At 48.3% G+C, this 15,000-nt stretch overlaps 1 protein-coding gene across 3 annotated transcripts in view; it reads left to right on the top strand.

Moving 5' to 3' along the window:
• LOC143021062 (uncharacterized) overlaps positions 1 to 15,000 on the top strand; it is a 416,468-nt gene that overhangs the window by 53,180 nt on the left and 348,288 nt on the right. The window lies entirely within an intron of this gene.

Here is a 15,000-nt window from a genome sequence, read left to right as displayed (position 1 = left end):
CTGGTCTATTTTTCCTCCGACATCCTACCTCCAACATCCATTTGAATAACTAGAGTATGACTTCGCTTTCAGAAACCTAGACTTCTCGTAGTTCGTCGTTCAGCTTTGCATTATAAATAAGACGGAAAGGTAATTTGAGATTTGAAAAATTGAAAATTCAAATATCGTAACCGAAGTCGTTTTTACTCTAACGAACTTAACCGTCGACGCCCGTGGAAGCTGTCCAATGTAATAACCCCCTAACCCGTGAACAACATTTTACAACTTGATCAGGACCGTTGAACCCTTCCCCTACGCACCAGAGTCGCCCAGGATTATTTCGTGACTGGAGATTTCACTCGAAAAAGAAAAAAAAAAAAATTCTTCTCTTCCCCACCTCCACCCCCACTCGCCATCAACCTGCGTGCGCTGCCCGTCAATCAGTCAGTCATTCCGTCAATCACTCGTTCAGTCCGCTCGTCTACCTATTGCCCAGTAATTCTCTCAATCAGTGCATTCTAAAACACTTAACCGAACCCAAAGTAACCTAACGTAACCTAACCAAATAAAATATTACCTAACCCAACATAATCTAACCTAACCCAACCCAACCTAAATGAACCCAGCTTAACCCAATCTATCCTAACCTAACCTAACCCAACCTAACCCAACCAGAATCAACTCAGCCTAATCCAACCTCTCCTAACCCAACTTATCCTAACCCAACTTATCCTAACCTAACCTATCCTAATCCAACCTCTCCTAACCCAACTTATCCTAACCCAACTTATCCTAACCTAACTTACCCAACCTAACCCAGCTTGAAACTGACCTAACTTTTCCATAACAAGACTTTCCCCTAACCTAATCTACGTTAACCTAATCCAAACCACCTCCTCTTTTTTCCTCCTTTTCCTCTTCCTCCTTCTTGCCCCCCTCCTCGTCCTCCTCCTCCTTGCACCCTCCTCCTACTCTTCCTCCTCTCCCTTCTCCCCCTCCCACGCTTCCCGCTCCCCCTTCTCCTCCCCCTCGCCCTTCTCCTCCTCCTCGCCCTTCTCCTCCCCTTCTCACGCTTCCCGCTCCTGCTCCTCCTCCTCCTTGGAGGCTGGTCCTCCATGACCTCTTTACAAATTCATTCATGAGGAGTAAGCCGCCGCCGCCGCCGCCGCCGCCGCCGCCGCCGCCTCTGCGGTCACTGCGGCGGTCGTTAGCACATGATGGATGGAATTGGCTTGATCAGCTGGCGGTCCATGTCTTGCCACCTGCCTCTCCTTCCCCCCCATCCCCACCCACTTTCTCTCTCTCTCTCTCTCTCTCTCTCTCTCTCTCTCTCTCTCTCTCTCTCTCTCTCTCTCTATCTGTGTGTGTGTGTGTGTGTGTGTGTGTGTGTGTGTGTGTGTGTGTGTGTGTGTGTGTGTGTGTGTGTGTGTGTGTGTGTGTGTGTGTGTGTGTGTGTGACCTCCTCTTAGTTGCCCTCCTGACCTCTCTCGCGACCAGGATTCGAACCTGCGCGCTTGACCTCCCTACGGGATGCCAGACGCGTCCGTTACCGCTGTACCATCGCGGTCTCAGTTCAGGTTAATAACGCGCAATGATATCTTTATCACTAAAATTTCTTTAAAGAGAGAGAGAGAGAGAGAGAGAGAGAGAGAGAGAGAGAGAGAGAGAGAGAGAGAGGGAGAGAGAGAGGGAGAGAGATCGGTTATACACTCTTGCACGAAGGGAGAAGGGAGATGTAAGGGACGGAAGTGAGAGATGAGTGGAAACAAGGAGAAGAGGTCACGTTCCGTAGCCGGATGGGATGAAGTGGTCAGCATCCTCCTGGTGACGTCATCCGGGGTCACTGGTTTCCATGGCGACCGCGAAGAACGGAGCCTCTGGTGAAGGCGTTGGCGTCCTCAAGTGGCGACCCCGCACGGACGCGTGGTAAACACCCTGAGGGCAATTGGGTTGATCATTGGTTAAGATACAGATGGCATTTCTATTATCGTTGTCGTCGTCGCCATCATTGTCGTCTCCATTCCAGCATCATCATCGTCGTTGTCATCATCATCATCATCATCGTCGTTGGCATCATCATTGTCGTCGTCATTGTCATCATCATCATCGTGTGCGTCATCATCATCATCGTCGTCGTCATCATCGTCATATCATTATCATCATCATCGTCATCATCATCACCATCATTATCATCATCATTGTCATCATCGGCATCGTCATCCTCCTCGTCATCAATGATATGTGAAGTCCCCCCCCCCCCCCCGTCAGCCGAAGGAAGGCTTCAGGAAGCGGTTGCTTGGTGGAATTGCACAGGTGCGACAGCTGGTTTTTGCAGCGCGGGTACCGCACCGCACCGCACCGCATTCACTCTTGTGCAATATCCTGTCTGCAACGCAAAACAAAAACAGATCTGGTGATGGGTTCGATAATTTTTTTTTTCTTCTTTTTAATGTAAATGTTCATTTTATCCCCCATACGTAGTATCGGGGATGCATCCATTTTGTGACGTGAAATAGTTTAAATAAATATAACTGCTCGTTGATCAAGTACTTAAAAACTATCCACATCTTTGGGGTGCAACTTCCACGCGTCAAATTGTTAAATGTTGCTTCAGCAATGAGAGTTATTATGACTGAATGATAACCCAGTTAAGCAAACCAAAATCAAGAGAAGATTATGAGCTTAGTTTTGGAAAGGCGGATTTTTTATTTATTTATTTATTTATTTATTTATTTATTTTTCTTTTTTTTACGTCCGAGTAAGGTTAAAATAAGAAGGTCAACTTTAAACGCCCAGAAGTATTCTTGAGCTGAATAGAATCGTCTGACGTCAGCCAGGACAAAAATATCAAAATCGTGACATTAATCACAGCAAGCCGTAAAAGTGAAGGGGAGAGTATTAGAGATTAGTTTAATCGAGACGGTTGAGAGGAAGAAGCACTTACGGAGGGATGATGTGGGGCCGTCACTTTCACGGTTTGAAAGGAACCTTTGATGACTGTTTCGGCCGCATCTCAGTAGCTCTTTGACACTCTTAACTTTGGCGACATCTCATCCCCTTCCCTCCACACACACACACACACACCCTCATACACCTCCAGCAGCCACCGGCGCCAAAGCAGAAACTGTGGCTTTGGCGCCAACGCGTCAGCCCACCGCCGGCGGTGCCAGCAAGAGTGCCGTCGCCACGGGGCACTGTCGCTCGCGCGGTGCCTCGCTCTTCCTTCTTACGTTCCGGTAACACTGGTTTAACCCATTTATTGCTGACGGGGGGTTCCGTCTCCTCCTTTGGCTGAATGGAGGCGCCTGGAGAGGCAGAAGTGATCAAGACACTCGAAGTCCTCAGTGGCAGCGGTAAAGAGTGCAACACAAGACGCAACGGCCCATTCGCCACCTCTGCCACCACCACTACTTTTACCGCTGCCAACACCACTACCAAGTCTTTACCCCTATTATCACCACCTCCACAGCCACAAAGCACCACCACACTCGCCACCGTTTACCGCCAGTACCACACTTACCACCCGCACGTTACTTTTTGCCACCGCACTTGCCGTCCCGGTTTCCACCGAAGCAGCACAGTGGGCTGCAACTTGGTCGTCTCCACCCGCGATGTGGTGCTCATCGTTGGCAGAACGACAAAACAATGCTACACGGAGAAGAGGAGGAGGAAGAAGAAAAGGAAGAAGAGGAAGAAAAGGAAGAATAGGAGGAAGAAGAAAAAGAAGGTGGTGGTGGTGGTGGTGGTGGTGGTGGTGGTGGTGGTGGTGGTGGTGGTGGTGGTGGTGGTGGTGGTGGTGGTGGTGGTGGTGGTGGTGGTGGTGGTGGTGGTGGTGGTGGTGGTGGTGGTGGTGGTGGTGGTGGTGGTGGAGGTGGTGGTGGTGGTGGTTCGAGGAAAGGTTAGGTACAAGTAACTTTAGGTGAGGTGAGGTTAAATGAGATTAGGATACGATAGAGATAGGTTAGGTTTAGGTTAGATTAGGTTAGTTTAAGTATGGTTAAGTTAGGATATAGCATGTTAGCTAAGTTAGCCTTGGTCGCAAATTCTGAGAACACTTTAAAAAAACTCGTGTAAAAATACGATAAATGTTTTTATTGTTTCATCTCCCTTTCTATGAAAGTAAAGACCTAAAATCTAAAAACCAACAAATCCGTTTGGTTATGCAAGTCGACACGGATAGAGTTGTATAACCTTTTAGCTACAGGGAGGAGAGCGGGGAAGGGTAACTCGGCTGATTGAAATCGCCTGGCGGCAGCCAGAATAGATATCTCCACCTGGAACATCGACGCCTCTATTTTTTTTTTTTTTTTTTTTTTTTTTTTTTTGCCAGGACCTTGTTCTTGCGGAAGCGTTCACACATGACCGCAGGAGGTTGTGACGGCGTCCACGTGTAATGTCAGTACTGTCAGGAGTGGCGATGCCCAGAGGGGATCAGGAAGGGGGGTAGGGAGGGAGAGCACCCATCAACCTAAGACGGCGCCAGGAAGGGGAGGGTGTGGCTCCATGAAGCTGAGGAGGGTTGCCCCGGAGGGACTCGACTTCGAACCCCAAATCTTCCTTTCTGAAAGGAGGAGAGGCGAGTGTCAGCAGACGCACAGCCGTGTCACTGTCAGCAACATTCGTCGTCGCGGGCCGACACAACTCCGCGAGTGTCAGCAGACGAAGAGTCAGCAGTTGTAGTAGCGGCAGACTTCAACAGGACTCCCGTAGCAGGTGAAGCAGAAACCGTAGCAGCTACAGAAGGAATAGCTGATGAAGCTGCATTCTCAGCTGCAGTGGTGGTACATTATTGAAAACTGCGTAGGAAGAAGAAGGTCTGATGCAAGGGAGCGTAGGAAGGGGAGAGGTGCGTCTACCCTGACATTTGATAAATGTCAGCAGAGTACAGAGGACGACGGGGGCGGAGGAGGTTTATGGGGGGGGGGCGGCAAGCTGGTCCTGAATCACGGCCCTGGACAAGACGCCGTCCAAGAAGCTGCTGACGATGTAGATCTGCCAGGTTGGCTTGGTCCTTAGGAGGTCCTTGGAAAGACAGAAGCCGCCGGACAAGATAAGACGATCGATGACTTCTTCCTCAGAGTCCAGCCGCCGTGTTAACGTCAGAAATGGATGAAACCACGCGATGCCACAAGTGATATACTTTATTCTGGACAAGGAGGCCGGCCCCAGTCTTAAAGAGGGTCTTGATCGGTCGAGACCCCACCCATACTGACTCGAGTTTATCCCGTCCCCCTCTCAACCTCCGCTGCATAACAATCGCCTCTTCTCTAAAGCCTGGAAAAATATACGAAGATCGCCACTGTTTCGAGGATCTCAACTCCCTTCCGTCCCGGAGGATGGGAGGTCGAAGCTCGTCCTTTCCTTCTGGCTGCTGCCGGCAGGCGATTTCATCCAGTTGCTTGTGGACCTTCCATTCGCTAAAGGGAACAAGCGTTAGAATGAGTCCATCCGCTGAGGTTTGTTCACAAGCGTCCAAATACCTCGATCAGGTGGTTTTTTTTTTATATTGTGGTGGAGGCAGCGCACCGCCGGGGGGTGGGGGTTGAATGTTGTCCCGTTGACTCCTTTGCAGCTGAGGAGGAGGGGAAGAATCGCACAGAGATGAATGGAATGACCTGGCTCCAGCAGAAAGAGAGAAGAGCCACCCGGTAAGGAAGTTTGTCAAACTTTACTCTCTGATGGTAAATAGCTCGTGCTGGGCCATTAACGTTGAGAGAGATGGAGAGAGAAAGAGAGAGAGGGAGAGAGAGAGAAAGAGAGGGGGAGAGAGAGAAGAAAAGAGAGAGGAGAGAGGGAGAGAGGGAATAGATGTGGACCCATTAATGATGGTGCAGGACCTCAAGAACTGAGCGAGCCGAAGACGTGGAGGGTGCTGAGATGTGCCAAATCATCCGACCATCGGCAGCAGCAGCAGCAGCCGCCATTGTTACGAGAGTCGATCTGACCGTGAAACGGAAATGGCGACACAAATGATCTGCCCATCCCTCCAATTTTTTTTTTTTTTTTTTTTTTTTAGCAACTGTAACAATAGATTATAACGACGACTGTAACAGTGCGCCATAAGTATAAGCTTTAATTGGGACGTTAATGGAATCGGTACAAAGATCATGAGACTCTTTGTGAGAGGTGATGGTGTGGCGTGCATGACGTCAGAGCATCGATGAGGGGAAAACAAAAGAAATCAGCTATTAATTAATGTTGAATGATGAGAGAATACATATAAAATCAGGTATTAATTGATTCATTGGTGGTGAGAAAATACATAGGGAAATCGGTTACTGTTAGGTGGAAAATGTCTCGTAGTTACTACAGAAGAGGAGGAGGAGGAAGAGGGAGAAGAAGAGGACTCTGTAGCGCCCTGGTTGAAAACCACCGCAGCGCAAAAAGGAAAAAAGGGAGAGAAGGAGAGAGAGGGAGGGGAGGAGAAGGAGAGAGAGAGAGAGAGAGAGAGAGAGAGAGAGAGAGAGAGAGAAGCGGTTGTATCATTGTAGCCTTCTACTTCCTCGTGCGACTCTGCGCAATTGGCGAGGTGAGGATTGAGGGTGTTGAGGCCTCTCCTTGTTTGCGTCCAAAAAGCTGCTGGGCGGCATTTCCCTTAGCCTTGTCCTCGCCCTGCCGCCGCCGCCGCCGCCGCCGCCGCCGCAGCGTGTGGGCCCCGAAAAAGTAGGCAGGAATAACGAGTCGAAGTTGGCACCAATTCTGGGCAACACAGAGACCATGATTTGATTTCTTCGAAATGTGTGTGTGTGTGTGTGTGTGTGTGTGTGTGTGTGTGTGTGTGTGTGTGTGTGTGTGTGTGTGTGTGTGTGTGTGTGTGTGTGTGTTCGTGCGTGTGTGTGTGTGTGTTTATTCGTTTATTCGTCTATTCCCGAATTTTTTTTTCACATGGGTGTGTGTTGTGATCAGTTCGGTTCCCGTCTGTGGAATGTGGTCAGTGACGGCGACGGGCTGAACAGGATGACCGGCACGGTTACGGTATGGTATGGTTATGGTATAGTATGGTTATGGTATGGTGTGGTTATGGTATGGTGTGGCTATCTCGTCGACCCGCCTTAGGGCAGCAATGGTACATCCGTCGCTTGCGGCCACTCCAGTTGGATTTGCTCGACCACCGCCTATGGCCAGCTGCTGCTCTTCGTCTGTGACCACCTGAGGATCGGGGCCCGCCCCCGGGGTAGAACGGCGGCTCGGTCGACCGTGACCCCATCCTCCCCACCCCCCTTCCTCAGGGCGCATGGCATCATCGTCTCTCGCTCTCATTACCGACCCGTGCAAGATGCCATTGTGTATTGACATATTGACATCGTCATGGGGACGATCGCCCCCTTTCCCCTTTTGGCGTCAGCCTGAATAAAATCTCTGAAGTGTGCCGCCGCCGCCGCGAACCGATGAACCGAACCGTTCGTCCTCGAGTCTCCGGTGCGCGGCGCCGTGTCCGGCCTCGGAAGCCGGCCGCCGTGTCCGGCCCGGAGGAGGAGGAGGAGGAGGAGGGGCGCGGGGGCAGGTTCTCTCTATCTCGTCAGTGGCCGGCTGATAGTGACCTGGAGTGCACTCGAGCCGGTTCTGACAGGCCAAGCCTGCCTGCCTGCCTGCCTGCCTGCCTGCCTGCCTGCCTGCCAGTGCGCATTGTAATGGTTATCATCGTTAATTGTTGATTGTTATTGTTATTATTATTATTATTGGTTTTGCTATTTCTATTGGTGCAATTTTTATTGCTTTTTAGATATTTCTAACATGATCTAATTACATAAAATTAGTATATATGCATGTATGATATATATTACACACACACGCACACACACATACACATACATACATGCACACACACACACACACACACACACACACACACACACACACACACACACACACACACACACACACACACACACACACACACACACACACACACACACACACACATGCGCACACACACATGCGCACACACACATGCGCACACACACATGCGCACACACACATGCGCACACACACAAGCGCACACACACACGCACACACACAAGCGCACACACACACACTCACACATGCGAACACACACATGACACACACATACACACACACACACACACACACACACACACACACACACACACACACACACACACACACACACACACACACACACACACACACACACACGAAAATGTTTTTAGGCAAATGATTTAGATAATAGAGAAAGTAAACATGGCGAGAGGGTGGGGGTGGAGGAGGGGAGTTGAGGCGTCTAATGAATAACCGTAACGTTCCCTTCCCATAAAATCCTCCGCGGTGAATGACCGCTCAAGGACGCACAAGGCGCGTGCGTGTATGCCGACGATCCCCTGTGCGGGCGGGCGGATAGTCCTTCTACCTCTGGGCCTCGGGTCCTCCTCCTCCTCCTCCTCCTCCTCCAGGATCAGCTCGGTTCACAAGAGCAGACTAACACATATATTTTATACTGTGTGGATTGAAATTGTCCACAAAATAGCTTACTTTGACCAATATAGATTCTTCTTCTTCTTCGTCTTCGTCTTCTTTTTCTTTTTTTCTCGTTTCTTGTTCTTTTTCTTTTTCTACTTCTTGTTGCAAGATGATTGAAGGAAATATTCAATCCTTTGGATGATTAGCGTGCACACGCGCACACACGCATTAGTACAGGATGGAACGTCGTCATCTCCAGAGAACTCCCAAGGGACCACCTTTTGTGTTTGACCGCACAGCGGGAATCTGGGCCAAGCGCGTCTGACCTCACGCGGTCAACTGGGCCGAGCGTCTGGACACCTGCGTCGGACATTGCCAACTGCAAAATCAGCATACGACCAATATATTTTTATGTGTTTTCATTGGTTGTACATCAATCACTTATGCATAAATACTGAGTGTCCATACTCAGTTCATGCATTGTACATACATACATACATATACCAAGGCTTTTTCCCCCTTCCAAGGGAGGTAGCCACAAAGGGAAAGGCATAAAAACACTCCCACCCATTTCATCCCTAAATACACTCCACACCCCTCCCACCCTTCCTCTCATCTGAGCACCATCTGGATGACGGGTCATCCCTGAACCCTGCCCACCGCCCTGGGTCAGAAGCAGTGTCGCAAGACACAGTACATCCACAGCAAGGCCGCTTCATTTAATCGGCGACCCCCCCTCTCCGTCCCCCTTTGCATATAAAGGGAGGACGGGGAGAAATCCCTTCGGGCTGCGTCAAAATTTACTCACACATACTACCCCCCCACCCCCCACCCCCGCCCATTCCTCCTCATGCAGTCACAACATCATCCATATACAACCATTCTCCACTCACCTCTGTCTTCCGTCCTCTCCCTTCCTTCCTCAACAGACATTCCCCTCTTCCCCAAAGCCCCCTTCACCCCATCCATCCACCTCATCCTAGGACGTCCCCTCATGTTCACTCCCTCCACATCTGCCTTCCATACCTGTTTTACTAGTCTTTCTTCACTCATTCTTTTCATGTGTCCAAACCATCCTAATATTCTTTCATCAACCCTCTCTCCCAAATCCTTTTTCACCCCTGTTCTCCTCCTCACCTCCTCATTTCTCACTCTATCTAGCCTAGTAACCCCCACCATACTTCTCAGACACCTCATCTCAAACACATTCAAACTCCTTCTCTCTTCTTCTCTTATGTTCCACGTTTCTGCCCCATACAGTGCTGTTGGCACAATCACTCCTTCATACAGTCTCCTCTTCGCATCCATTCCTAAATGTCTATTTCTCATTACACTCTTTAAACCACCAAGGCATTTACTCGCTTCTCTCAATCTACATTCTACCTCCACCTTCACTCCACCTTTTCCTGCTACACTTGCACCCAAGTATCTAAAACTATCCACTTCCTCCAGTCGCTCTCCCTTAATGTTCACTTCCAGTCTACTGCCACTTTCACCCCTTGTACATCTCATCACCTTACTTTTACCCACATTTATCTTTAGCTTTCTTCTATCACATACTCTCCCAAACTCTGCCACCAGCTTCCTCAATCCCTCCTCTGACCCTGCCACAAGCGCAGTGTCGTCCGCAAACAACAGCTGGCTCACCTCCCACTTTTCTCCATTTTCTTTAACCATCTCCAATCCCTGACTCACTACCCTAGCATTCACCTCTCGCACCACCCCATCCATGTATAAGTTGAACAGCCAGGGCGACATAACGCATCCTTGACGAAGTCCCACCTTTACTTCAAACCACTCACTCTCTCCATTTCCAATCCTAACACATGCTCTACTACTCACATAAAAACTCTTGACAGCTCCCAAAAGCTTTCCTCCTATCCCATAAATCTGCATAACCTCCCACAGTGCCTTTCTGTCTACCCTATCATAAGCCTTTTCCAGATCCATGAAAGCCCAAAAAACATCCTTCCCCTTTCCTATAGCTTTCTCACATATCTGTCTTACCACAAAGATCTGATCTACACAACCTCTACCCGTCCTAAATCCACACTGTTCCTCACCAATTACTCCTTCTGTTCCTCTCCTAATCCTCTCAATTAAGATTCTCCCATAAGCCTTCCCTACTACACTCAACAGGCTAATCCCTCTGAAATTACTACATTCACACTTGTCCCCTTTTCCCTTGTAAAGAGGAACTATACAGGCACTACTCCAGTCCTCCGGTACTCTACCCTCTCTCCAGCAAACATTAAATAATCTCACCAACCAGTCCACCATCACTGAACCTCCCTTTTTCAGACATTCTGCATGACATCCATCCAGACCAGGTGCCTTACCTGCTTTCATCATCTTTACAACTGCCTTCACCTCATCCTTCCTTATTTCTCCTCCATTCTCCTCACTCATCACTTTCATTTTTTTCGTATTTCCCACTGCAGCTATCTTTCCTTCCCTATCCTTCATGTATTGTACATTGTAGAAATAGACATAGTAAAGAATGAATTTTATATAGCTTCCTGATATGGCAATAGCCACCATATGTATGTAAAAAATCGCCCTTGGCAACTGCCGGAGTTTTCCTTGGGGAATGTAGATTAGTCTGGACGGAGAGAGTAAAGACCAGAAACCACAACTTCGTTTGCCCCGACGCCTCAAAACTCAATGTAGATCACAAACACAAATCGACATTCTTCTTCTTTTTCTTCGTCTTCTTCTTCCTGTTTTTCTTGTTCATCTTCGTCTTTTTCTTCTACATTTCCTTCCTTTTTTTTTTCTTTGTATTTTTCTTATTTTTCTTCTTTTCTTCTCCGTCTTCTTTTCCTTCTTCGCCTTTTCTTCTTCTCCCTGTTCTTCTTCTTCTTTTTCTCCCTGTTCTTCTTCTCCCTGTTCTTCTTCTTTTTCTCCCTGTTCTTCTTCTTCCTCTTCTTCCGCTAAGTTTGCACCTCCAGAGTAAATGCCTTGATGTCCATTTTGGCAACCCGCACGTGACTATTTTTCGTTTTTTCTTTTTGTGTTGTAAATAGAACTCTAACTCCACTTCCTCTTCCTCCTCCTCCTCCCCCGTCCCCCCCTCCGCACCTCTAGCGCCACACTGACAATAACATTGTTGGAACCTTTTCTAAAAATCGGTGACAGAGAGCTCACTGCCGGTTAAGTTGTATTTGTGCGTTCCGCTTGCTTGAAGGTCGGCCTTTGCCAACGGGCCCCGAGCAAGACGTTTTTGTGTCTTTCTTGTTTGACTGTGTCTTTATTTCTGTTTATTCATTTGTCATTCTATTTGTTTGTCTATTTTGTTTATTTTTCTGCTTCTTTTTATTCTTATCTATTCATTTATCCTTATTTTGTTTAGTTTTTTTTATTTGATTATAATTCTATTTATCTTCTTCTATTTCATTTGTTTATATTCATTCTGTTTATTCATTTTATTTTATTTATTATCTTACTTTGTTTACATACTTATTCATTCATTTATATATATTTCACTTCTTATCTATTAATTTGTTTACTAATGCAGTCTCGTTTCTCCCGGCACTAGCTTACTGCGCGCATCTTTTCAGACTTCTGAGGCGGGACACCCTGCGCATAAACAGCGGTACAAGCGCCATCGTGAGTCCGAAAACTTTGTGAATTACGAAGCTTAACTGCCAACGAAAGAGGGCGGGGGGCTGAGGGGTGAGGGGGGTTCTCTAGTAAGCGTGAGGCCGGAGGAAAACGATTTTAAATCTGAGTAATTCGTCCAGGAGTTAATCATGCCTCATACCTTCCTGCACACAAGTTTCTTGAATATGAATTAAAACCTGTGGCGTTCGCCTAAATCAAGTCACCAAAGGATGGGTTTAGCCACATTAAACAGTTAGGAGTTGAGGTGGATGGATGGGGAAGAACATTTTATGATTTGTAGTAGGCATCGTTTTTCATAGAATGAATATACAGAGAGCAGGAGCCCAAGTCCCATCACGCAGCCCGAAGGGATATCCCCCTCGTTTTCTCTCTATTTTCGCATGAGGAGACGAGGAAGGAGGGTCGCCATGTGAATGAAGAGGCGGGCCTTGCTGTAGGTGTGCTTCTGCCTTGCTGCATTGCATCCAACCCGGTCAGTGGGCTGGATGTTGGATGGGAGTGGGAAGGGTGGGGCTGGGGCTGGGGCTGGGGGTGGGTGCTATCACACCCAGCTATTTTCTCCGCCGACTGTCGGAGCAGATTCGGAGCCCGGAGCTTTCGGGACGGAATCGGATACGCTGAAGGAATGTAATTTCCCTCCGGCATATCAGATGACATTCTACGTGAATTGATGAGAAAACAAATTAGGTTGCCGTGGTAATTCTACGGCGGAAGAGGTTTGTTGGTGGGCGGTACCGCTGACGAACTAACTGGAGGTTGGAGGAGTGATAGCCCAGTGTGATGACGACTTTATAAGGGTGTTGGGGAGATGTCTTTTAGTATGTAGATGATTATGGTTTCTTGACCAAGATTCGTTCTTTCCGTTTCAGGTGAGCTGTTCCAGCTGATGACGCTGTCCGCCGCCGCGCCAGTGAGTTGATTTTTTTTTTTTTTTTTTTTTTTTTAAATATTACTCCCGTCGTCGGATCAAAAGTTGTGAATTTGAAAAGCTACAAGACGACTTTCCCCACAGCATTCTAGACTTCACTAAGGACAGTTCAACAATGTGTGCAATATTCGTCTTAGTTTAATCTCTCTTAATTCGTCATTCAGCTCCTCAGCATATGACGCGAAGGTGATTTGACATTTGCAGATTCGAAAATTGAAACATTTGTAAGCAAAGTCGTTTTTGTTCAAACGAACTCACTCGAGTCGTGACAGAAGGGGATTGACTCCCTCAACACGGTGACGCTCTACGTCTCTCTCTGTTGCAGGCGCCGTCAGGCGATTTTATTCAGTCGAGGGTTGTCCACTTGCGCGACACAGGGAGGGTCGCGATCGGTGAAAGCCACGTTTCATCCCGTGTCCGTCCACTCGTAGCTGAATAAAATCATCTGGCGTCACCCAGGGTAAAGATGGATGGTCGTGCCACTGTATTGAATAGTTAACTAGTATAGTAACTAAGTAACCAAAAGCCCCATAACTAGAAACGTAAGTGAATCTAGTTTTATGGAGCCCACCGGTCATGTTAATCTGATTAACAGCACCTAGAATACACAAACTAGATAAGTTTATTGTTAGTAAATGTTTTATTATGTTAAGGTACGGGGGGACAATGAGGGTTTTCATTCTGAATAAAATCACCCGGCGGCAGTTAGACTAAAATGTTCAAGTGCCCTCCCCTCCCCTTCCCTTCCCCTTCCCTTCCCCCCCCCCCCACAACCCCACCTCGGTACGGATGGGGGTTGAAGGACAAAATGACATACGAATAAAGGAGACTGCAAAGGACCATATGGCCTACACTAAAGGGTTCGCGTGGTGTGGAGGCGGTGCCCTTCGGCAGGTGTCCGACGCCGAGGATCGAACCAGAGACAATGGGACTGTGCCCCCACCCCCCCCGTGGGTACCGCCATTTGACCCAAAAATCCGTGACGTCACAAGGAATCTGACCTCTGTGCTGACGTCACAGGGTCGTCTCCTAATCCCATCTCAGGTGACACGAAAATCCCTCCCACTGTCATGTGACGTGACGTGACGTGACGTGTGTGTCAGGTCACGCAGGAGGACGTGACTTTGCGTCATTTGGAGTTTCCTTCGTCACAAACCCCGGTGAGGATTAAAAAAAAAAAAACAAAAAAACACGGAGCTCGGAGCATACGCCAGGAGGCGCTGAATAGCCGAACCGAAACCGTCACCTTACGTCCTGTGAGCCCCTTTGGTGTTCATGAGGTGACAGGTCGGAGAGAAGCGCGGGACTCGAACCCGCGACCAGGGTACGATGAGGCGAGATCCGCTAACAATGACGCCACCAGCGCTACAGTGGCCTCCTCGGAAACGCCACTCACGTGTGAAGGGCTCTGTTGCGGACGCTTGTTGCATCCACACCCGCGTGCGATCAAGGAATTGTTGGAGAAGAGAGTGGAAACGAAGGGCACATAAGGATGATAGGAGGCTGCAGGTGACCATAAGTCCTACACTAGGCAGTTCCATGACCAAATGCACCTGTCATCCCCATCCATAAAGTTGTCTAACCGATTCTTAAAACAACCGATAGTTTCAGCACTCACTATACGGTTATGCTAAGTCTATTCCATTCGTTGACCCTTCTATTGGTAAACCAGTTCTTGTCAATTTCCTGCATAAATCTAAAGATCATAAGGAAGGATCTCCCGGCCCCCCCAAAAAGTGGAATATTTAAATGTTTATATCATGTGTACATGCGCGCGCACGCCTCTCGTTAAAAGTCACGGCTAGTTCACCATTTTGTGTTTTCTAAAGGATCGTCTCTTTATCTCTCAAGATAATCTCTTTCTTAAGGTTTGCTATGATGTCCTCGTAGTAGGAGGCCACCTGCGTTGCCGTCTCGCTGTTCAGAGTCTCGTAAACTCTTCGTAGAAGAGTTGACAAGTCGTCTCGTTGGTCGAGATGAGAATGAAGGGGACAACACTTGGTGAATGGGCGGCTTCACCGTGTGTCTTGCTCGCTCTCTGTGCCGGATCC

This window comes from Oratosquilla oratoria, chromosome 3 (assembly GCF_046742065.1).
Source record: "Oratosquilla oratoria isolate Oo_2021 chromosome 3, ASM4674206v1, whole genome shotgun sequence".
Lineage (NCBI taxonomy): Eukaryota > Metazoa > Arthropoda > Malacostraca > Stomatopoda > Squillidae > Oratosquilla > Oratosquilla oratoria.
Note: the sequence above shows the minus strand (reverse complement) of the source record. Positions and strands in the feature narration are given on the sequence as shown.